The 24,950-nt window shown below is 38.1% G+C and overlaps 1 long non-coding RNA gene across 1 annotated transcript in view; it reads right to left on the bottom strand.

The window, feature by feature from the left end:
• Positions 1-24,950, bottom strand: part of LOC119415008 — a 91,822-nt gene that overhangs the window by 64,872 nt on the left and 2,000 nt on the right. Inside the window, exon 2 of the long non-coding RNA XR_005187031.1 lies at positions 11,468-11,751. This is a non-coding gene — a long non-coding RNA (uncharacterized LOC119415008). The remainder of the gene's footprint in view (positions 1-11,467; positions 11,752-24,950) is intronic.

Below are 24,950 nucleotides of genomic sequence, written 5' to 3'. Positions count from 1 at the left end.
GAATTGAGTTGAATGGTTGTCTATCTCATTTGTTTCTATGTAGCCCTGTGATGGACTTGCGACCTGTCCAAGGTGTACCCTGCATCTCGCACAGTGACTGCTGCATATGGGCACCAGTGACCCCCAGGACCCAAAAATGAAGAAGCGTGTAAAACTAATGGATGGATGAATGGATGGATGGATGGATGGATGGATGGATGGACGGACGGATCGAAGAATATTCACTTCGCTTCCAGGACTACTACTTATTGTCTATACCCAAAGCCCATAAAAAACGGGGAAAAAGTCATCTCAGTTTGCTGCACTGTTGACCTGAAATTAACTTCAATCAAGCCTAAAACTGAAGTGCATATTTGGTTTCATCAAACATATTTAGGAAAATTTTATAAGATTTGAGAAATGGACAACAAGTTTTAGGTGTTTTAACTGTTCTGGATATTGTTGGTAATGTACAGATGTAACTATTTGAAGGAAGTGAATTTATGGTTTATTTGATTCGAATGCTGTTACAGTTGTTAAAAGTTTGTTTCATAAGATTTAAAGTTATACATATAGAAGAAGCTTCAAGGAAGCTTGCAGATGGAAGGTTATGCATATAACTATTGTTCCCTGAAGGTACAACACATGTATGGGATATAATGTCCCTGTGTGTCCTGGCCAAAGACACATCTAATGATGCCTTTAGGCAAATGACATGATGACGACAAGTGACAGGTCCCATCTGAACTATGTATCTGTCCATCATCACAGTCATTCCTCAGTTCAATAGCTGCTCTTAACCAAGCCCAGCAGTGCAGGGAGGCAGTCATGCACTGAACCTCGTTCCTATCCTTCATGGGACAGTAGTTATATGCATAACATTATGTTCCCTTTCAGATGATTCACTTGATACAACACATGGGGCATATATAAATGCTTTTCAGAGCAGCCATCAAACCAGGGTCAAATGCAGCACATTACTGCAGCACCTTAGATCCTGCAGAAAGAAAATAGTGAGCCACAGAAGGGGCTGTCACATCCAAATGAAAAAAACTGAACAAATATGTGCAGTGAAGACCAGCTATCTGCAGCACAGATGTCACTCACAGGCACCCCTCAAAATAGGGCCCAGGATGTTGCTACGCCCCTGGTGGAGTGTTCTCTCACACCTTGTGGAATTGTGAGAGCCCTGCTGTTGTAACCTAGAGAAATACCCTCTACAATTCAGTGAGAAAATCTCTGTCTAGACAGAAACTTTGCCTTGGTTGGGTTAGCAACACACACAAACATAAACACATAACCTCACATCTCATGTGCGATCAATGTAAATATGAAGTACATGTTAAGGACACAAGGAATGTAACCTCTACTCCTCAAATGAACAAGGGAGTGGACAAAAACTTAAGAGATCAATAGATACAGAGCTGTAGTCCAAAGGTATAGCCTAATGCTGCATTTGGTCGCAGAGTGACCTTGGAACCCTTTATGTGAAAACTAGATGCAAAAAGAATTCACAGATAGAGCATGGAAGTCCCCAACCTGCTTTGCAGTTGCAAGAGCAAGAAGCAGAGCAAATCAATATGAAAGAAGCTTTATATCTACTGACTCCAAGGGTTCAAACAGAGGGGTCACAAAGAGCCTCAGGCAGCGCAGTAAGACCCCAGAAAAGGATACAGGGTTTGGTAGCAGGTCTTACAGTGCTTGGTGTAAGGTGCTTGGAAGTTTGTGAACAATTTATAATTTTCTATATTTCTGCATAAATATGACCTAAAACAACATCAGATGTTCACACAAGCCCTAAAAGCAGATAAAGAGAACCCAGTTAAACAAATAAGACAAAAATATTATACTTATTTATTTATTGTGGAAAATATATCCTAGGAAAATATAGTAGTCTGTGGAGCCTTTCCAAGAAACACACAGCCAGAGGATGAGCACTTGATGTGACCCTATCAAAACCAACATGGCAGGCAGAAATAGCTGCCAGGTAAACCTTAACTGTGAAAAAAGAAATACCTTTATCCAACCGTCCCTGCCGAAACACTAAGACATCCACTACTGAGCACTGAAGTGGGAAAATGTACTTGACCTCACACTACTGCTCAAAAGCTTGCCACTTGTAGGCATACAATCGTCTAGTGGAGGATGCCCTTGAGCTCTGGATCATTGCCACCACAGCAGGAGGAAAACCTTTGGCTAACAAGTTGGACAATTCAGCAGGTAGGCATGCAGCTTCCACAGTTCTGGGCATGGGTGAAATATCCACACACACTCCCTGCTGGAGTGAGGAGATCCTGACGCACAGAAAGCTGCCTGGGCTGTGCTGCCAGAAGGGTGATTATAGCAGCATACCATGACTTTGTTGGCCATCAAGATGCCACCAGAATCAGAGACAGACCCTGTCTGTGCACTCTCTCCTATATGGGTTGTATAATTTCCACTGAAGGGAATGCATACATGGTACATTGTACCACGGGTGGGCTAGAGCATCCACCCCTAGCAGAGCCTTCTGATCTGGTTTAGAAAAGAACAGAGGGCAGTGGGTGTTTGTTCCAGAGGCAAAGAGATCCACCGCAGCATTGCAAAACAGACACCATATCTGAGCCATGACTGAGGAATGAAGCCTCCATTTTCTCACCAGAAGTCTGCATCTGGAGAGCAACTCTGGACACAAATTTTGTCTTACAGGGACGAGTGGCCCTCATAAAAAGTAAATATATGCAGCACCACTGCAAGACAGTGTGAGACAGTTTCAACAAGGGAAGAGAACGAGTCTCTTTCTGTCTGGCTATACATGAAATTTCAGGTGTGTTCATTCTGATCAGTTGGTCCTTCAGAACCATCCAGAACTGGCCTTTATATACACCTTTGTAAGCTTTCTGTGGAGGTGACGTGATGCACACATCTAACTAGCAACAGCTAATTAGTTTGATTTGAGCAGGTGTTCTTACTGAGGTGAAGAGCATAAGAACTGAGGAATGACTGTGATAACAGATGGATACATAGTGCAGGCGGGGCCTGTCACTTATTGTCATCACATCATTTGCCGAAGGTGTGATTGGAGGTGTCTTCAGCAGGACATGCAGGGTCGTCGTATTCCATACCGAGTGAATCGACTGAAAGGGAACTGTGTTTTGTTGCCAGGACACTCTTATAAATGAAATTTTTAATCTTAACAAGTTTCTCCTGGTAAAATAAAGTAACTAAATATAATATCACACTAAACAATAATATAGCACACTACACAATTGTGTGTTTGGGCAGCACTATAATACAAATGTAAAACCACAGCAGACATAAAAAATATAAAAAAGCTATTTGAAGTGTAATAAATATAAACCCTAAAACCTGAAATTGTTCTTAATAACATTATTTAGTAGTAATACAATTTAAAGATTAAAATCTGACAAAAAAGTTGACAAAACACTAAATGTGATGTTTTCACAGTGCTAGTCTAATAGTAGCTTTACAGCTCTCCAATGCCGTTTTTGCTATACACAACTTTTCAACTCACTGTAGCTCCCTTTTGCTTTTGTCAAGATAATAAAATTAATGATCTCTCTACTTTGAAGACTGTCATGGAACATGGATCATGAATCTTGTTAATAGCAAATGCATCTTGTGCTTTGAGTTGTCATTTTCCAACAACCCATGTACCTTTAGCTGTACAGCTTTAAAGCAGCTTTAGTAAACATGCTAATACACTGGTCCTGCTGATTTGGCTTTTTCTGAAAATGTGTTGAAAAAACAAGTTTAAAACACAGCTTCATGTCCTTTAGACCGCTAATGGCCCAGGGAGCCAATATTTGTGTCTGTTCTTATTACATCTACTTTGATTTAAATAGCTGTCCCTTACAGCAATTAAGTTAATTTCTCATCTCCTTGCATTAGCTCAACATGCCTGTGATGGGACGTCCGACTAAAAAGCAGGTCCAGAACTGAAGGAAGCATTGCCAGGTCTGAAACTCTCTTCGCTTTGAGCTAGTTCATTTAAGAAAAGGCTGAGTTTGTGGGTTTAAAAAAAAACAGGACAGACAAAAAAGTAGTAGTGAGGAGAAAAGTTCATGGGATGGAAGTTCACAAGAAACTTTTACGTTTTGCAGTAAAAACAGTCAGTTAAATAAAAAGGCAAATGTGCTGAGGCACAGAAGGAGGACTCAATTTATGTTTCTATTATAATAAGGGGGGGAAAATCAAGCAAAATTAAAAACCAAGAAGGAGTGAAAAGAAAGGAGAAAAACACAAAAGACAGATGGAAATTAGAACAATAAACATGATTCAGACGAGAGAGTGATGTTTGTCCAGCAGATGACCTGAACCGGACATGACCTGACCTTGCTGGGCTGAAGGCACCCAGGGGAGAAAGAGACAAACGCCAGCGCAAAATACAAGGGAGGAGAGGAAAGAGGGGGAGCAGAGAGACATATCTAACGCTTGGTTAAACCTGAAGTTTCTGATAATTTCTTCACCCATGCTCTGAACCCCCCCTCCAACCCTCCCTACTTTGGCTGGGAGGGCCCCAGCTGTTCACTCTGTACAAATAGCGTGAGGCTTCAGCTCGGACCCCCGGGGAGAGCGAGGCTCATTGGAGAGAAGGCATGGGAACAAATCGGGCTGGAAAAAGCACACAGCATACACATTCTGACAAACATATGGGACCATCGCTGACGATGAAAGTGAGGAACATGTGAGTGAAGTTGGGCTCACGTGGCTGAAGTCACCATCGTGCTGAAAATGTGACAGGAGGAAGAGCAGACTGGGAACGACAGACAACATGTCTTAAGAAAACAAAGCACTGTCCAAGGTGCTGCTGCTGCTGCTTTATGGGCAGACCAGAACATTAAGTACACAGCACAGGAAGACCAAACAATATTTGGCTTTGGATACTTGGGACAGAAAACAATGGGCAATTTCAACCTATAAACTCTAAGACACTGAATTTCAAGCTGTTCTGACTTTTAAAATATACTTCAGTTGTTATGGTAGAAAATATTAATTTCAAATTATTTTACTTTGGTTGCTTCATCTCTGCTGTAATAACAATAATGAATACGGTTTAGGTCGTAACGCGTTGGTCCGAGTTGGCAGTATATTTGGGAAAGATGCTGAAGCCACGTAGCACTGAAGGACAAGCTGTGAGGACAGACAGCCAATAACAACATTAAAAAAGCTTTGCACATCAACACTGAGACCACCTGTGAGTGCTCTTTGACTTAAATCACATTATTTCCCAAAAGCAGCTGTTCTCCAGCTGAGCTGCACCTGGATCCATCCCGTTTGACCAGAATCTACATGAACTTTTTTTTTTCATAATTCATCATAATTGGGGGAAGGGAACTGAACCATTAAAACCAAAACAAAAAAAAGAGGGAGAGAGAGAAATTTTTTAAAAGGACATTTTCGGCCCGAGTGCTTTTTCTTAATGAAATCTGAAGGGCTCACAATGAAGCCCTTTCATCCCTTCTTGGTAAATGTGCTTGTGAACATACACTGGAAGTCAGTGGGTGGTGTGGTACCTTTTCAAGACTGCCCAGCAGTGGACGTGTTTGGCATTTGGGGCTCTTGTTTCCTGATTGTCCACTTGCCACAGTTGCAGTGGTTAAACCGACGGTGACCTGTCCGGTTCAGCTCATAGTTTTTGCTTTTTTTTTTTTTTTTTTGTTCTTTCTAAAGAGCAGGTCAGTCAGGAGGTGGAGAGAAATGAGAGACAAAATTATGTCTGACTTCACTCTCCTCCTCCACCTATCCCCTTCATGCGTTTGGTTCACATCTGTTTGCTGGCTCTTCACCCCAGAGGCAGCCAACACGGTTGCTGAGCACTGCTGTTAACTAAACTGGCTGACTGACAACTCAACATGTTTCTTACATAAGTCAAAAATAAGGCAAAAGGGAAGATAAACTCTCTAATTTACACTGTAAATGTAGTTAAACTGAATTTTTAAAAAAAAACTCTGCCAATAATCATAAACATGCACATGCAGCAGGACTGCAAACAAAACTCACATCTAATGAATCCAAATTACAGAAATGGTTTGCAAATAATCAGTTTATCATTCAAAATTGTACAAACATAATGTGCAGTGGTTTGAAAATATTCACCACTTTTGTTCTGATGCATGCTCAATAATCCAGGTACAAAAATATAACAATGTTAAGTCAGGACCTCTGGACAGGTTCTACTTGTTGAAATAAAAATAACCCATCCATCATTAAACAGGGGCGGAGGCCTCCGTGTTCAACTGCCCCCCTCTTACAGTGATGTTACTGCTAGTATCACTCACCCCCCTGTGAATAGCAAGCGGCCATCAGCGCACTAACGATTAGTCATTAGACCGATGGTCCTCCTTTATCATGTGAACAATTAGTTTAGGCTGTCATCAGCAAACTGGTTGATTCACTATGAGAAGAAGTTGCTTATAAGTCTGAGTTTATTGCAGCTCCTCACACTGAAGAAGTCTTTTGGATGAAACATTTCAACAAGAAGAGTCCGTCCACAGAACCTGACTCAACATTGTTAAGATTCACCACTTTTCCATATTGTTTCCTTTCAACCGGGACATTTCATTTGAATGTTACCAATATACAGTTTTTACACAAAATACTTTAGATAATGAAGTAAAAAAATATATGAAAGTGAAAAGTTGTGTATGTGTATATTTACGCACTTTGCTTTAAAACCCCATTTCCATCACAACCCATATATTTATATTATCTGTTCTAAATGTTTCCAAAGTCGACATCAGTGCATCCTAACACCTCGCAGGATACCTCGATTTTTAACTTGTTTTTTATTTATTTTTTGGCTGATGTGGAATTTCATAGTGTTTGTGCTCATTTTTGTCACTTTTGGATAAATTGCAGGTTTTATTTATTCCCCTCTTTGTACAACACTTTGATCAATGTAGGTGGAATGTGTTTTATAAATAAAGTTTGACTTGATGAGTACGCCACATCCACAGTGAAGCATGTTTTTCATTATCAGTGACTGGGGAAGGGTCAGAAATAAAGAAAAAAATGGGACGGCAAAAAAATTAGCAAAAGTCTTGATATTAATTTGAGTCCTCAGGACAAAGACCCTGAACACACTCCACTGGTTTAAAGACAAACAGTAAAATGGGTCAGTCTAAACCCAGACCTCAACCTAACTGAACATTTCTGCTAATACTTTAAAATGGTTGAACACAAGCAGCACTCAACAAACCTGAAAAAGCTGGAGCACAAGAGTCCTGTGCCAAAGCTTGTAAAGATATAAGTGAGGACACTTGCTGCTGTAATTAAAGGGAGAATACAAATTCATGCACCACTTTTAAGTTTTATATGTTGGAATTATTCTAAACAAGTTGTTTTCCCATTTAGCTTAATTAAATGTGTGTTTTGTGAATAGAAATTTAAATTTCAGGAGTGAATGCATGTGCAACCAACTGTAACAAAATATGTTAACAGAAATAGTGATTGCAGATTTATTCACACAGTGCTCCGACTAAAACTAGTTTTTGTAGAGTTCTATAGTGTGTTAGGTGCGTTGCCTGTTAAGTTGTTGCTTGTGTGTGTTTGTCTGTTTCCTGCCCTCATGAAAGTTTTGGCTGTAGGTTCCATTAATTCTTCCCATCAGTCTTCCACTTCACAGCCTACAGCACATATTAGACTCACAACCCTTGGGAAATCACACACACACAAACACACAAGTGCAATCACAGCTTTACATTAACATGTTTTTAACAAAGTGACTGCCAGTGAATATGACTGACCTAAACTTAGTTTCCTGTTTGACTTTCTTGTATATTTAGTAAATATCTGTGTCAGTTTTGCTAAAATGGACTGCGGGAATATTTTCTAATTTAGAACAAGTGTAACATTCCACCTATTCATTTATTCAACCTTTATTTATACAGGTTAATCCCATTGAGCCAGTCATTTACAAGAGAGACCTGACTATTGTAAGTTCATGTATCCACCACTACACACCTGAAACTGACTGGACTGATGTGTCAGGAATGAAGAAACTGACGAGCAAACATGGAAAACAAACAGCAAAGCCTTGCTAAAAATTACTAGGGTACACACGTTTGAAGATGTGCTGCAACAAAAATTGTTAGATTGAAAAATGTGTTGAAAAGTGTAAAAACATTATCTCCAAGTGATATTCTTTTGTTTACTCAAGTTTATGCCCAGGCAGCTTTTTTTATTGTCTAAAATCTTACAAACCGTGGATGTAAGGTTCAAAATCTTGCCGACGGACTTTGATCACAGTCCAGATTTTTGTGACCTCCACCCGTTTGGCCTTGATGGTGATGGAGGAGCAGCTTTGGCCCGCACAGCCTGCCAGATGACTATAGCTCTGAGCAGACAAATAAGCGACACAGCACTCCAGCTCCTCCTTCTTCTCCTCCTACCCTCACATCCCGCAACATACATCTCAACAGCAGACGTTTTAAAGACTAGAAGTGCTAAAGAAGTAACTAAGGAAGAAAAACAAAGAGACAGTGAAAGCTTGTGCTAGGGCACCATCTGCTCATCCGCTCGGTGGAAGTGGCGGCTTCCAGGGCAGTCAAAGACAACAGTAAGATTGAGGGGGCGAGGGGCTCTTTTTGACTGCTCAAAGTGGACATTTACGTCTGGATGGAGTGAGTCCTGGCAGAAGAAGGCTGAGGCGAGCGGTAGCAGGAAGCTAGTGCCTTGTGTGTTTGGAGATTTACGGCGACCGGTCCATCCACCAACCATCTGGACAATTGCGGATAAATCTAACTTGACTAAAAAGGGCAGGGACTTTCAAACAAGTGATACTAGGAAGAGGAAAGACGAGACATTTTGTTTCTTCGAACAGTGGTGAAGCTGGGTGGATTTCTTGGGAAAGTTAAATACAGATTGTTCATGTGAAATGACGGGTGCGGAAGAGAGGGAACAGGCAGATAAAGGATGTTAAAGAGAGGGTGGAGTGGAAGGAGAAACAGAGCGGCAGTTGGCGATGGGAGCAGGATTTGATCTGAATGCTCTCTCCGTCACATAGAAGCACGCTTTGTTTGATTTGCTGCTAATGACTCCTAGCCACAACTGACATCTCTGTCCTGAAGACGAGGGCCACAGACATCAAAAGTCACCACAAGTGAAGGGTTTTACATACAAGTGCATAGGTAGCTGTGACTGTACGAGTTTTTATGATGCTTGGTTTACCTTCATAAATTAAAAATAAAAAAATAAAAAAGATAACACTAGAGCAAAGTTAAATGAAAACACAACAGAAATGCTTACAGGAAAAAATGTTGAGATTTCATGTTCTGTTCAGGACACAGACTAGTTTTCTGTACAGAAGTTTATTCTGGACGTAAAACAACTCATGAATTCACACTACGTTAAATAGACTGTACTTATATAACGCCTTTCTATCTTATCAAGATACTCAAAGTGCTTTACACTACAATCTGTGCCCTCATTTACCCATCCATACATCACTCTGCATGATCTATACAAAGACTAATCTGTACTTTCAATCACATTCATAGGGACACACATCGGAGGCAATGAGGGTTCAGTGTCTTGCCAGGGACACTTGGCATGTGACTGCTGGTGGAATCGAACCCCAAACTCTTGCATTAGAGGATGACTGCTCTAACCACTCAGCAAAGCTTGTTCAGGTGCATTCACACATCATTGATCTACAAGCACCTAGTGGTTGCAGGAAGCCAAGGTGAAGTCTACAGGTAACACTCTTACTTCTGTCTACCCTTGAAACTTTCCTTCACATGTACTTCTGAGTGTCTATGATAAAGTCAAATGGGTTCACATGTCACGAGTAGGGACGGTGTACGATTTTTAAAACGTGATTAGAAATTTTAAAAAATATATATGTTTTGAATAGTTTGTGTGCCCATTATGATGTCTTTAACTGAATTTTTAGCAGCTAGTTGCCAAACGTTACTTACCACCACCACCACAAGGTGGTAATAAGTAACCAAACTGCTTCCTTATTAAAACAAAAGAGAAACCGCTGTTGGGAACGTGGAAAATTGGATTTCTAGTGGACAAATAAAAAAATGAAAAGGCACAAACTTTGACAGTGGCCAATTAAAAACAACAAAAAAAAAAGATCCAATCCAAAATCGGACAGGTAAAGAGAATATGTCAGAAGTTACCACAACAGGGCTCTGATGAGTCATACAACAGACACGTACAAGTTTAAAGTCAGCAGCTACTGTACATTTGTCACAAGATTAATAGAAACTTGAGGTTAGAGGTTTGTTCAACAAAAAAGAATAAGAAAAATGCAAGTGTTATGAGAAGTGTAAAAGCTCATAGTCACTCCTGGTGGGTGTGTGTGTGTGTGTGTGCACTGAATGGGATAGGGTGCCTCTAAAATGGTTAAATAAATAAATAAAAATTCACAGTAATTTTGAGACTATATGTTTGAATAAATTGCTCATTCTTAACTGTGGCTCTTGAGGAGCACTTACATCTTTATACTCTGAATGCACAGAGATCTATAGAAAAGTTCTTTTGGGCTGGCCACAGCCATTTTTTGTCTAATATCATATCTAAAATAGTCACTTACGTCTGAAGCTTAATAACTAATCTAGCTGTGTCTAGCTGTTAAGGCAGCTGATCGACAGCTGAAACTAAAAACCTGACCGCAACAACAAACCCACTAAAAGTTACAGAAGCAAGAATCCAATCTCCAGCATCCAACGGGAAGCAGGCAAAACTGATAGCATCTTTCTTTACTTCAAAATGTCTGCATTCATTTAAACCTGTACGCAAATCTTGAAAGTACACAACAGAAATAAAAAATGTCACCAGGAAGGAAAGCAATGCTTCAAACAAGTGTGAATGTCAGAGGAGAGTTTCAGCTCTGAGCCTTTTTTTTTTTTTTAATCGCCGTCTTAAGACGGACTGAAGGGCTGAGGGCAGAGATGGAGGGAGAAGTGACCTGACTGTCAATTACACCAAAACCCTATTTAAAGTTTTGCTGTCAACACAAGGCCCGACACACACACACACAAAATTAGCTTTGGCCTTATCTCTAATCAGGACAAGAAAAAACTTGCACGTTCTTTTGTTTGAGGCAAAAATCAGATTTGGGGACAGAGTGAAGAAATCCTAGATGATGACAAACTTTTAGGACGTGGTTCGATTGCCTATGTGTAGCTATCGTTACCATGGTGAACAAAAGGATGAGAACCAACAGAAGAAACCATAGGTTTTTTTGTGTAAGTTTGGGACTCGCAAGTTTTCTCTTCCGTATATCTTGAGTAATTTGAACCATTGTGGGAATGAAGACAAATATTTTGTTAAATACAGGGGGAAAAAAATCACACAATGCAGTGAAGCTACCTGACACAAAATTTGTGGGAAAAGGAGGCAAAGAGCGGCTCAACTGGTGGTCCAGCAGCTGCATCCCGCCACTGTGCCACAGCCATGTGGCTGTATCCATGTGCTACTACACGTGTGTGTGTGTGTGTGTGTGCATTGTTCACTAAACAAGGTGAAAACTCACCAGGATCCCAGCAAACTGCTTCTCCTCCATCCTTCAGGACCCTGGCAGCAAAGATCCTCTGCCTCTCAGCTGTGTTCTCACTTAATCTGGATGGACCCGTCCACCTCTCGCTTATCAGAGTTGGAAGTTTGTGTGAGGTGCCTGAGGTTCCCTCGAGTGCCTTCACCCCGTCACGTTGGGATCTCTGTCAAGGTCCCCCCCTCCGTCTGTGTCGTTTGCAAGTGTAGCTGAAGTGGCGTCGCTGCTTTGTGTTAATTCTCCCTTAATCCAGAAACTTTTCTAAGCTGTGAAAAGAACACGTGACAGGCAGAGAGGGGTGGAGAGAGGAGATGAGGGGAAGGGGTGGAGGCAAGGCAACACTTTTAGTTACTTGTCCAATTGGCTGTGTTCAAATTAATCTTTATACAGGACATGATTTGGGGAAAAAAGAATAAATTAAAAGCAAACAGCTTTAACGCTTCATGCTCATCAAATGTTGGACAAATAGCTTCTATGAAATCAGGTAAAAAGGATGCAAAGACATTCAAAAGGACATGTAGTAAGATATTTGCATACTGTAGTCAAGCAGCTGCCACAACAAAGTGCCCTTTTGTGTGCAGAGATTAACTGTTAGGGAAACGTTCAGCCGGCACATTGCTGTATGTCGGCCAAAATGGGAAAAGAACAGTGGGCCTGGACTTAAAGGAGGGCGACAGAAAATATTTATGTTTGAGTCAAACATTTTTCTAAATCTCATCTCGTCACTTCTGTTTTTTTCTCCACTAGTTCATCCCCTGTAAGGGTGACACATTTAAATAAGATTCACCATACATGATAGTTTAAATGTAAAATATTATGTGCATTTTATTTTACAAATGATCAAATATTTTTACTAAATTAACGCATTGATATTTTGGTATGCAAGCTGTCTGACAAATGTATCAAGTGATACAGTTACATCTTCATGTTTCTGGTTACATCATGACAATGTGTTGAGATAAAAACTTCAAAACAGACGGTTAAGAAAAAAAGTCTTGCTCTTGAACTTTGGCTAAAGAACTTTATGTCCTGGTACTGATGTGGAAATTTGCACACTTAAATGTTGACTAAATTTGCTTCCAATGGTAGCACCCCATTTTGACTGCTTGAAAACCATGTAACTTGTCAAACTGCAAAAAAAAAGGAAAATATATAAATTAATTAATTCATTCAAATTTATTTATACAGGTTAGTCACACTGAGCCACGAGGACTCATTTACAAGAGAGACCTGATTTAAACAAAGAACACGGATGAGGTACAGACTACAGTAGACAATCATGTTAAAAGCATATAAAATGAAAAATTAAATACAAGACATTATATAAATGGAAACAAAAACAGCTCAATTATAAAGTGATATAAAAAACTACAAACAGGAACATGTATTCATTGGTTTTTGCCATGAACTTGACAACTGTTTAAAATCCCTTAGAGAGGTCAAGGTCAACAGCTTCAGATCTTTTGGCAAGATATTCCAGGAAACAGGAGCAAAGTAACAAAATGTCTTTTGCCTAGTTCAGTCCTCACTGAGGGAACACTGCAGGTAATAATGTCCTGAGAGCGCACGCTGTAGCTGCACTCATGCAGAGACATGTAGGAGGAGATGTTTGAAGGCAACAGACCAAGACGTGATTTAAAGATGAAAATGTACCAGTGGGAGTCTGTGAAGTTAATGATGACCAGTTAACCAGTGAATACAGGGTGCAGTGGTGGGTTAGAGAAGGAAAGTCACAGTTACAAGGTGTTTCCAAGCGTTCAGAGTTCGACAGGATGTATTTCTGAAAAAGAAACTCAGTTTTACTTTCAATTTCTTTACCAAGTTTTCGACAAGAGGCTTAAAAGAGAGATGTGAATCAAATAAAATCCCTAAGGATTTGTAAGAATCGACAAACTGAATAGGGACGCCATTCTTTATTTTATTTATTATTCATTTTAATACATTTGTTGGATGTAACTGGGACCACCCTGTGTACACAATTTCGTTCCACCACATGTACCACATGTGTTGTGAATGACAAAAGGAAAAAAAATGAAAAAAGAACCTTGAATCCTTGAATTCATAGATAAGATATAAAGAAGAACTGCTGGGACTGACTTCCTGTTAGAAAACAACATCCCTTTGGTTTTGTCAGCGTTTAGCACCAGTTTGATATTGGACAAATCTGACTGGATGATGATGAATGCAGACTGGAAAAGCTGAAAAACCTTAGCAGCTGTTCTAGCTCTGATCACTGTTCAACTGTTCAAGCTAAATACAAGGTTAAGAATGACTTGAGAAACATGATAAAAGGTGGAGCTAAAACAAACTTTAAATATTTGCAGGAACCCCACGTAAAAAAATTAAATAATGCTGCTACTCCTTTCAAGAGAGCAAACAGAGAAAAACAAAAGATCATCAAATTGAAAACTGAGGAAAATCTCTTTTGTATCAGCTTGATAAGTTGTCAGGTGACGACTGTAAGTCAGTTTGTTTTTAACATAACTCTTTTTAGTGACTCGGTGAGCAAAAATAAAAAGCGCTTTGTTAAAGCTGGGGAAAAGTTACCAAATATAGCCACCATTCAATGCTACGCTCAGAAAAACACACAGATACGCAAACACTACGCTCCAGGAGCCCACAGGGACTCAAAAGAGCCCCAGGACATGCATCATTCACAGCACTCTGCACACTGATAAAAAGATGACAAAACAAAACTAGGTTAAAAACACAACCTTACCATCTGCAATGTGAACTAGGATTAGAAAGGAAAAGAAGCAACTAAAAAGCAGCTTCTACTGTACATCCACAGAAGGAGTCAATTCATACCCCAAAGAAATTAACAGTGACGGACAAGATCTTTTAAAAATGAAAATATGAGATCAAAACATGCAGTGATCAAACTCTGGCTCCATCCCACTGGGTAACTTGACTAACATGAGAAGCTGAGACAAGCCAATTAACCAATCATGGGAGGAGTGGAAGCCCAAAGTTCCTTCAAAATCACTCAAGCTCTTCTGAGGGATGTTTCAGGTCTTTCACAATATGCTGCCTAGCACAAGTTAATCTGGCTCTTTGGCTCTACATTAAAAATTACCAGTGGCAATTTTAGCCTCTTTTTGGTGGTGCTCAAGCACAGCTAAATTTTAACTCAGCACTTAAACGGGCCAGTAAAATTGAACACCTGCTTCTGCCTTTTCGGACCATGTGGGGTAACAAGTGCCCATGTCCAGCTTTCACTGTGCGAGAATCGGGGGACACCCTGGACTGGTTGCAAGTCCATCACAAGGACACATAGAGACAAACAACCATTCACTCTCTCAATCACACCTAGGGACAATTTAGAGTTACCAATCAGCCTAACATGCATGTTTTTAGTTTGTGGGAGGAAACCAGAGTACCCAAAACAAACCCATGCATGCACGAAGAGAACATGAAAACTTCACACAGAAAGGCCCTGGGCCGGGATTTGAACCAGCGACCTACTTGCTGAGAGACAACAGTTCCATCTGATCCACTGTGCCACACCCATAAGACATTTAAACAGATAGAGACAGCAGCCTCCTATAGCCACAAGTTCACATCTGTTCTGTGGTTATAAACTGCATGGAGCTTTTTAACAGCTAGTGTTTTCCTATCATATGTACAATGCACTGGGCTAAAAAAAATCATCCATTACTGCAAAACATTTACAGTGTTGTTGGACTTGGATTGCCAAGCAGCTGAGTCAATTATTGGGTCAATGTGTGTCAGCATGATTGGGACTGCACAGGTTCTGTTTTGTTGTGATAGACAGTCGTTCTCCCACACTGCAGATTCAACTAAATATAACTATGAAATTGTTACTGTCATTATAGCAGCCCCAAGAAAGCTTAAGCATTTGTTTAGAACTGATAAAATACACTTTTTTATATAAAAAAAATTGCAATAAAATCAGACATGGGGTAAATATAATTTTTTTGTCTGAAGTACACATAACAAGATCACATTTATGGTCACATTTAAATGATTTTGGCAACTGTGCAGCAAAACACAGAAACTCATTACTTACAGAAAAAGAGTAGAGCATCAGAGACCACTAGCAAGAAAAGGAAGAAGACCCAAATGATGGTGGGTGAGACCATGGCTAGATGCTGACAGAAGACTGCATTTTAGACATTACCACAGGTTACAGCACAGATGTTGGTGAATGTGCCGAGCTATGCTGTACCAGTGCCACAGGTAAGAACAAAACATCGCACAAATGAAAGCAATGAAATATTTACATCGTACCAATGTAGCTGGTTCCATAGTACACTGTACCATTATTGTACCAACACACTTTCTCACCCTTTAACCCAAAACATATGCAATATATGTAACAGGAATAATACACATACATCATATACATAAAATTTCTTGACTTTTTCCAAATAGGCTTCATTTCTTTACTATTTGACCAACAAAATAAAATAAACTGAAAAAGCTCAAACATATACGGCAAAATGCATAACCGTACGACGGTTCCATTTCTACAGACAAATGTAAAGACAAATCTTTTGAATAATAGAAGACTACAACATAAAGGACACCAAAGTATATACTGTAAGATTTTAATTAAGCCTTATTCTATTCACATGGATCAACAACAGGTTACACAATGACCTGTGATCAAAAGTGTTTTAAAATTGTGGGTTGTTTCAGTTTGGATGTTTAAATTATCACTTTGCATTAAAAATAAAAAAAGGAACTGAAAAAATAGAAAAAGCTGAAAAAATACAGTATATTGAGCAAAGTCTATCTTTAACAGACAGTAAAGTGCATCAAACTGAACTAAGTTATCAGCAGAAATCAGTGTTTGCCACATTTCAGACAGTGTGAGGAACACTGCATAGAAGTTATCCAACAAAAATACAGTAATTCGTTGCTTCTCAGCACAAAATTGTATGACTACATTTAGCTAAATACATAAAAAATGCAATGTATCAGATTTACACCACTCCAAATGTAAAGCTTTTGCACTCATTAGCAACAAATGAGATGCAAATGAAGTTATTTAATAGTTTTTAATCAAAATTAATATTTTATATATTTAAAATGCCATCAACATAATGCACAGTGATTATTTCAGCTCTACAAATCACTATCATTTAAAAAGGCAAATATGAGAACATCACTTTTTCCAGGTTCCTAATGGGCTTGCCATTTCAAATGTCAACGATAACATTATATCACAAAATTTTTAAATATAAAAATAAAATATTTAAAGAAAAAAACTTCCATTTCTGATAGCCACACTCTTTCTTTTACTCACCATGATTTTTCATTTCAATGTTTTGATTAAACATGATTCATAAGTGATTCAAAACAGCCTATATAAAATAAAAATGCCTTGACAGATATTTACCATTACAACAAGATGAACTTTCAGACTGAGTCACTTGGGATTATGTTACTGTCACACACACTTTGTGAATGTTTGTCATTAATCAAAACTATACTTACTCAAAACTAGAATTATTACTTTTTTAGGATTCAAGGATCTTTATTGTCATCACATGTGGAACATGAGGTGGAACAAAACTATGTACATAAGGTCTCAGTTACATCCAACAAAAATACAAATTATAAAGAAAAACAGTAGTAAGATCCAAGACATGAACTACGAAATACACTAAACTAAGAATATGCTAAGCACTAATAGTACAAAACAATGTACCAAACAGCAGCAGCATGAACATGAGTCTGTGTGAGCAGATGAGGACGAATGAACACATCAACATGAAATAAATCAGCAGCATGAGATCAGTATTTTAGTATTAAAAATAACATTTACGATACCTTCATGTGTAGATGTACCAGTGAAATGTAGTTAAAACTAGTAGTATTCCCTTTTCCTAGAATCAACTAATTTGGAACAATTAGTTGATTCTACGAAATATATCAGGTTAAAAGCCAGCCATGTACAAGGAGAAAGGCAGAAAAGCTCCAGCTTAGAGTCAAGGCTTTAACTGCTTTGCTGTGATGCAACAGTACTACTTCACCAAGCAGCCGGGTGACTAAATTCTTCAAAATGAAACTAAACCTCAATGACCTGCAAACCAACATAAAACAGAAGCTAAAAAGGAGAAGTGCAAAGAAACCAAAAAACTACAGATGACTAAAATCAAGAAATAACGTATTCCCCTAAATAAACTCAAAATGAAAACAAGGACATAAAAACCCCACAGTGTATGGCACCATGGACCTCACATAACGGATATGATGTGTACATCAGAGGCAAACTCATATGATACAATCTAAAAAAAACAGAAACAGCAAGTCATCTTTATCATGCGAGTGTTTATTAAGCATTCACACTATTGTTGTCCTGCTTCTCTTTATTTTTATATTTTTTATTGTTATTTAACTATTCAGTACATTTGTTGGCACAATTCTCGTTTCACAATTTTTGTGCTATTTCAGCAATTCATCTATCAAAATGTTCAGCTCATTCAGAACACCTGCTGTGACTTTTGGCATTGGTGCAACTTTAGCTATTTGAACATATACACTACTTCATATTGTGGATGTGCATGCATGTATTTATGTATGTAGATATATCTATATTTGTGTGTTTTAGATGGGTTTCTAATATTTAGCGTTTTATATTAGTTTTTTTGTTTTGTTTTTTTCCTGGGTGAGACGGGGATTTTAAGTAAGCCACATGTCCTGGAGTCATATTTTATCTTATGTTACAAATTTCCAGTAATTGATTGAACATCAGTTTGGAGAAAGTTTATTTTTGACCGTTTTGATGAGCTAATGACTAATCTGATCAGGGTTGAGACAAAAGTGTTGCTGTCAGCCTAAAATTACTTGGATTTTAAACATTTGTTAGTGGTTAACGTGAACAGTCTTTTAAATCACCATCAGTTTCATGTTATAGGCATATAGGTCATAATATTCACAGAGGTGAACTACCATGTTTTTTACGTTAAGTGGTTTTAAGGTGGCAACACTCCTTACTGGTCTTGGCTCAGCTCGGAGTAGCTGTTAGCTTGTAAAGTTGGTCAGAAATAAACTCAATTTCTGCTAAATGAGGCTGTTGAAATAGATAATTACTGCAGGTAAGATGTTAACTGTTCATACCTTTCTGCAAAATGTCACTTTAAAAGATCAGAACTGTTGCTTTTACATTAATATCAGTTATGTCTGTTTAAAGGAAGGGACTGGTGGCGCAGAGGGTAGAGAAGGTGGGCCTGTGATCGGAAGATTGCTGGTTCAACTCCCGGTACCAACAACAGCAAAAGTGGGTGGGATAGGTGAAGCACCCACACCTACTTCCACTCTCATTTGCACCATTCTGGGCCCTTGAGCAAGGCCCTTAACCCCTGCCATCTGCTCCCCCGGATGCCCCAGATGGCAGCTCTCTGCTCCATACAGAGGGCTGTGGTAGCTCGGTGGTCTGTGGTCGCGTCAGGAAGGGAATCCGGCATAAAAAAAATTGCCTAATCTTCATGCAACTAAGGTCGCTGTGGCGACCCCTGAAGAAGGGAGCAGCCGAAAGAAGAAAAAAAATACACATCCTTCTCTTTGCATGAAAACCTTTGAGCAGTGACCTGTATGAAGTAAAAAACTCTCACATATGTGGCATGGGTGGTGGGCAGGGTGTGCTTGAGTAACCTGTGTAGAAAAAAATCCAGTCTAAAGATTTTTTCCTTCTTTAATCCCTGTCTTAAATATGTCGCGAGTGCCTCTCTTGCAAAGTATGATGACAAGGAAGAGAATGAGGAGGAGAACAAAAAAGTTCCACTCCAGCAGCTCCTGAAAGATGGCTGACTGAGAACATTTGTACATAATGTATATAGTGCAATATACTTATTAAATTACATTTTTTGAGGTTGTTTTGACTTATTTAGTGTAAAGGTTGGGGACAACCAGATTCTGTCAAGAGGTTGTCCGCTGAACAACCTAGAAAATGTCCTTATGTCGAAGAAAGTAATCAATCAGAAGAAATTAGCTCCTTGGTTCAATTCTGAGATATGTACTTTAAAACAAGACATCTAGAAAACTAGAAAGAAAATGGCACTCCATTAGCATTGAGGAATCTTACTCATCCTGGAGAGATAACCTGCAAATGTACAAAAAGCTCTCCGTAAAGCTAGAACTTTATATTATTCATCTTTAATTGAAGAGAATAAAAATAACCTGAGGTTCATTTTCAGTACCATAGCTAGTCTAATGAAAAATCTCATCTCTGGTGATTCATGTATCCCTACAAATATCAGCAGTGATGACTTCATGAGATTCTTTATGAAAAAAATTGTTTCAATTAGGGAAAAAAAATCAAACCAACATTCCTAGTATCGCCTCTGGTTCTGTGTCAACTTTAAAAATGTCACTAGAACTTGATTTATGTTTGGATTATTTTTGTCCTGTCAAGCTCTCTGAATTGTCAAAAATAGTAGCTTCATGCAAACCATCCGCATGTCTGCTAGATCCCATCCCAACCAGTCTATTTAAAGACAAATTCCCCTTAATTGATAACCACATCTTGGATCTTCTTAATTTGTCTCTGATAAACAGTTACATTCCACAGAGCTGTAAGATTGCTGTAATTAAACCTTTACTTAAGAAACATAACTTTGACTCAGGAATCCTAGCCAATTTTAGACCTATATTTAATCTAACTTTCATCTAAAAAATTCTAGAGAAAATAGTTGCTGGTCAGTTATGTGATCATCTGCAAAGACATAATCTGTTTGAAGAGTTTCAGTCAGGGTTTAGAGCTCATCATAGCACTGAATCTGCACTGGTGAAAGTTACTAATGATATTCTCATGGTCTCAGACAATGGACAGGTGTCTACACTGGTCCTGTTAGACCTCAGTGCTGCATTTGATACAGTTGAGCATAATATTCTCTTACAGAGACTTGAATGTGATATTGGAATTACAGGAATTGCTCTAAATTGGTTTAAATCATATTTATCTGATAGATTCCAATTTGTAAATATAAATAATGAATCTTCATCATACACCAAAGTTAGTCATGGAATTCCTCAGGGCTCAGTGCTTGGACCAATACGCTTTATCTTGAATATGCTTCCATTAGGTAATGTTATTAAACAGCATGGGATAAATTTCCATTGTTATGCTGATGACACACAATTATATTTGTCCATTAAACCCAGTGAATCCAAATCAGCTACTTAGACTACAAGCATGTCTTAAAGACATAAAAACCTGGATGACCCTTAATTTTCTCCTGTTGAACACAGACAAGACGGAGGTTTTAGTTTTTGGACCTGAGCACCTTAGGAATGAATTTTTCAGTCTTCCGCCCTCCTTGGATGTCATTATTCTGACCTCCAGCTCTAATGTTAAAAATCTTGGTGTTAATTTGGATCAGGACATGTCTTTTATCCCCCACATTAAAAACATTACTAGAACTGCCTTCTTCCACCTGCGTAAAATTACTAAAATTAGAAACATCTTATCTAAATGTGATGCAGAAAAACTGGTTCATGCATTTGTTACATCTAGACTGGACTATTGCAATGGTTTATTATCTGGGTGTCCAAATATTTCTTTAAAAAGTTTTAATTTGATCCAAAATCCTGCTGAGTCTTAACTGGAATTAGAAGGAGAGATCATCTCTCTGCAGTTTTAGCTTCTCTCCATTGGCTCCCTGTCAAGTCCAGAATTGAATTCAAAACCTTACTTCTAACCTACAAAGCTCTCAACAACCTAGCTCCATCTTATATTCGAGATCTTATTGTTCCACATTTTCCTAACAGAGCACTTCGCTCTCAAACTGCAGGATATTTTGTGGTTCCTAGAATTTACAAAAAACAGAATGGGAGGGAGATCTTTCAGTTATCAGGCTCCTCTCTTGAGGAACCAACTCCAGTTTCTGTCTGTGAGACTGACACATTGTCCAGTTTTAAGACTGGGCTTAAGACTTTCCTTTTTGATAAATCCTATAATTAGGGTTGGGTTGTCATGCTGCCTTAATCTTACACTACTAGAGGACAAACTGACCTCATTTCATTAAATGAATTGTTAAAATTGATTAGTTTTCATTTGATATTATTTCTATCTTAACATGTGTTTCTTGACCTGCCATTGTGTATCTGTTCCTACCAAACCCCGCCGTTTGAAGCAGATGACCACTTGTCCTGAGCCTGATTCTGCTAAAGGTTTCTTCCTCATGAGGGAGTTTTTCCTTTCCACTGTCACCCTCATGCTTGCTCAAGATGAGAGTTCTGTGATGGAGTTAAATTCAAAGCAGTCTGCTCCTCAAATAAAGTCTTAAATTATTATTTTTATATATTGATGTTTCTGTTAACTTATTTTTACATATGAATGTTTCTGTTCAGTGCCCTGAGATGACTTTTGTTGTGATTTGGCACTATATAAATAAAGTGAATTGAAACTGAATTGAAAGTGACCCCTGATACCACAGGTCACCTAAATGAGCTTCATCTTATGGCTATAAAGGTCATTATTTTCACTTTTGCTTTGACAAGCGAGCACTTCTGCTTAGACTGAAACCTTCTTGTCCAGTGTTCATAGCTATCAATAATGCCGAGCTGTATTTCTGTGTCTCCCAGTGGTAGCAGTCTATTCTGTACCCTCTTCTTGAAGTTTTCTAACATATGTCTCTTTACAGAATAAACCAAAGGCCCCCATGCAGGTCTGTTAGTGCAACTAATTTTCAAGATTTGCAATGGGGGAAAAAAAACAGCCTACAAACTTTAGACAACAGTGACACTAACCGTGGTCTTGTATTTTTGAGGATACCTATAAAATAATTTACTTCCTCCTTGTTCTTCAAGTTTTTTTTTTTTTCTATTTTATTTTTCCCAGCTTGGACTGTGTATCTGCCCCACTCGTCCCTCCTAATGCACTAATGCCACAGCATTAAGGAATTCCAGATGTCCAGACATGTCTGGACCAATGCTCCACTAAAACAACAATCAAATGTCTGAGAGCCATGCTGTGAAAACTGTCTAGCCCATGTCATGGGAAAACTCCACCAAAACATGCACCAATCGGTCATGAAATCATGCACACTGACTGGTGAATGTAAAAACATTAGGTACCTTGCTACATTGATTCCTAACAGAGAGGTGTAAGTAATACATGAACAGTCTGCCATTGAAGTTTAGGCTATGTGATGGAAGCTAAAAAGACAATTATGATGTTACTGTGATACCATAAGCAGAGGTTGGCAGTTTTTTGATGGAGGGTGTTGATGCTAATCTTAAGAAATCAAGGTGAACAACAGACTTAACGTGATTAGTACGAGTAAATTGTAGTCGATATGTTTATTTTTGGCACTTAAATATAACAAGTATTTATTGTACATATTACAAACTATTAGTTCAGAAAAAAAACAGTTATAGAGTGTTTTTTTTTATTTTGTCTTCAGATTGAAAGTATTTTAAAATACAAACATGATAACAGTTTAGTGCTGCCTGCAACATTTGCATTTAGGGTATGTCTGATGGCAATAGGCCCATGTTCAAAACCAACAATGTAATGAGACACCTAAAATCCAAACAATCAGATGAGTACACCAAGTTGACCCAAAAACTCTTAAAGCAGCTTTCTAAAGAACAATATTTTTCTGAATTAAAATAATATTTAAAAAAAAATGAAAATCTGATCTAAATACTGAACGGTTGATCTTCAAAACTTTAGAAAGAATATTACAAAGCTCATCAAGAAAAATAACATTTTTTCTTAGATATGGATAAAATTGCAAAAAGGGATAAATATTTTGGGAAAAGTATTGATAATCTTAAGAGAGCATACAAAAACTGAAGTTAACCAGTTCCAAATAAATGGTATATCTAATATGACAGATTAATTTTAGCAAACAATTTCAATGATATTATTATATCAAATCTGTGTAACATGAGTCAGAACTCTAAACAAACAAACATATATTTATCAAATCATAACAAATACAGAAGGCAGTTTCAACCTTAGGCCTACAAATGAGGTAGCGCTAAATACATGTTTTATCTTTGTCAAGTTCCAAAGCAAAGAATATTTATGGACTAAATACTACTTCGGCAGCATGATGGCTCAGTGGTTAGCACTGTTGCCTCACAGCAAGAAGGTCCTGGGTTCACTTCAGCCCAGGCCTCCCTTGCAAAAGAGAGCAATGGTCTCAATGGGATTTTCCTTGTTAAATAAAAGGTTAATAATAATTTAACTGCTCCAATAAATCAGTCAATACAATAACATGCTATTTTTCCTCCCAGTGTTAAAAAGCTGCTCTTATAAATCGAATACACAAAAAGGTAATAAACTGGAAATCTGTCACAGGCCAATCTATATACCCAGTACTCCCTGTTCAAAAGTTTGTTGCAAAACTATTGATAAAACATCTCGAGTCTGAAGACCAATTGCATCCCACACAGTTTGGTTTCAGGACAAAGCACTCAACTGAAACAGTATGCTGCCATTTTATTGAAACAATAAAACTGGATTTGAACAAAAGTGGAGTGGTAGGAGCAAGTTTCTTATAATTAAGCTAAACTTTTAATACAGTTAATCATCCCACTCTTTTTTCTAAGCTGACAAGATTTAAACTGTTCACAAATACTGTTAACTGGATAAAATCCTATCTGGTCGCCTTCAGTGTGTGCATATAAATTAAGTTGTCTCAACTACAAGGACCTGCATCATGGGAGTACCACAAGGCTCTATTTTAGGTCTATTATAAAAAGACACAAAATTATTTGATCTCTCAAGAATATTTCCCTCAAACATGTTTAAAGAGCTACAGCCTTTAGTTCAACTTTATTCTAACCCACAGATGTACAAATCACAAAGCAAGAATTAAACTTTAAATAAAAACTAAAATAAAATAAATATATGTAAACAAGAAACAAAACCACGCATCTAATTGAATAATAAATGTAGGCACAGTGAGTGCAAATACATCAAATGATGAAGAAAAACTATAAAATTTTAAATATAGATGTTTCTGTAGAATTTGGTTAATCAGAGATTTAATTCAATTCAGTTTATGTATATAGTGCCAAGTCAAAACAGAATTTGTCTCAAGACACTGAACAGAAACATTCCTATTTAAAAATAATAATTTAACATTATTTATCTGAGGAGCAGACTGCTTTGAGTTAACTCCATTGCAGAACTCTCACTCTTAATGGTGAACTTATGTTCATTAAAAGTTCATTAGTAGGATTTATATATACAGGTCCTTCTCAAAAAATTAGCATATTGTGATAAAGGTCATTATTTTCCATAATGTAATGATAAAAATGAAACTTTCATATATTTCAGATTCATTGCACACCAACTGAAATATTTCAGGTCTTTAATTGTTTTAATACTGATGATTATGGCATACAGCTCATGAAAACCCAAAATGCCAGTCCCAAAAAATTAGCATATCATGAAAAGGTTCTCTAAACAAGCTATTAACCTAACCATCTGAACAGACAGACAGACAGACAGACAGACAGACAGACAGACAGACAGACA

This window comes from Nematolebias whitei, chromosome 9 (assembly GCF_014905685.2).
Source record: "Nematolebias whitei isolate Nwh7 chromosome 9, NemWhi1, whole genome shotgun sequence".
Lineage (NCBI taxonomy): Eukaryota > Metazoa > Chordata > Actinopteri > Cyprinodontiformes > Rivulidae > Nematolebias > Nematolebias whitei.
This window is presented reverse-complemented; position numbering and strand designations above follow the sequence as displayed.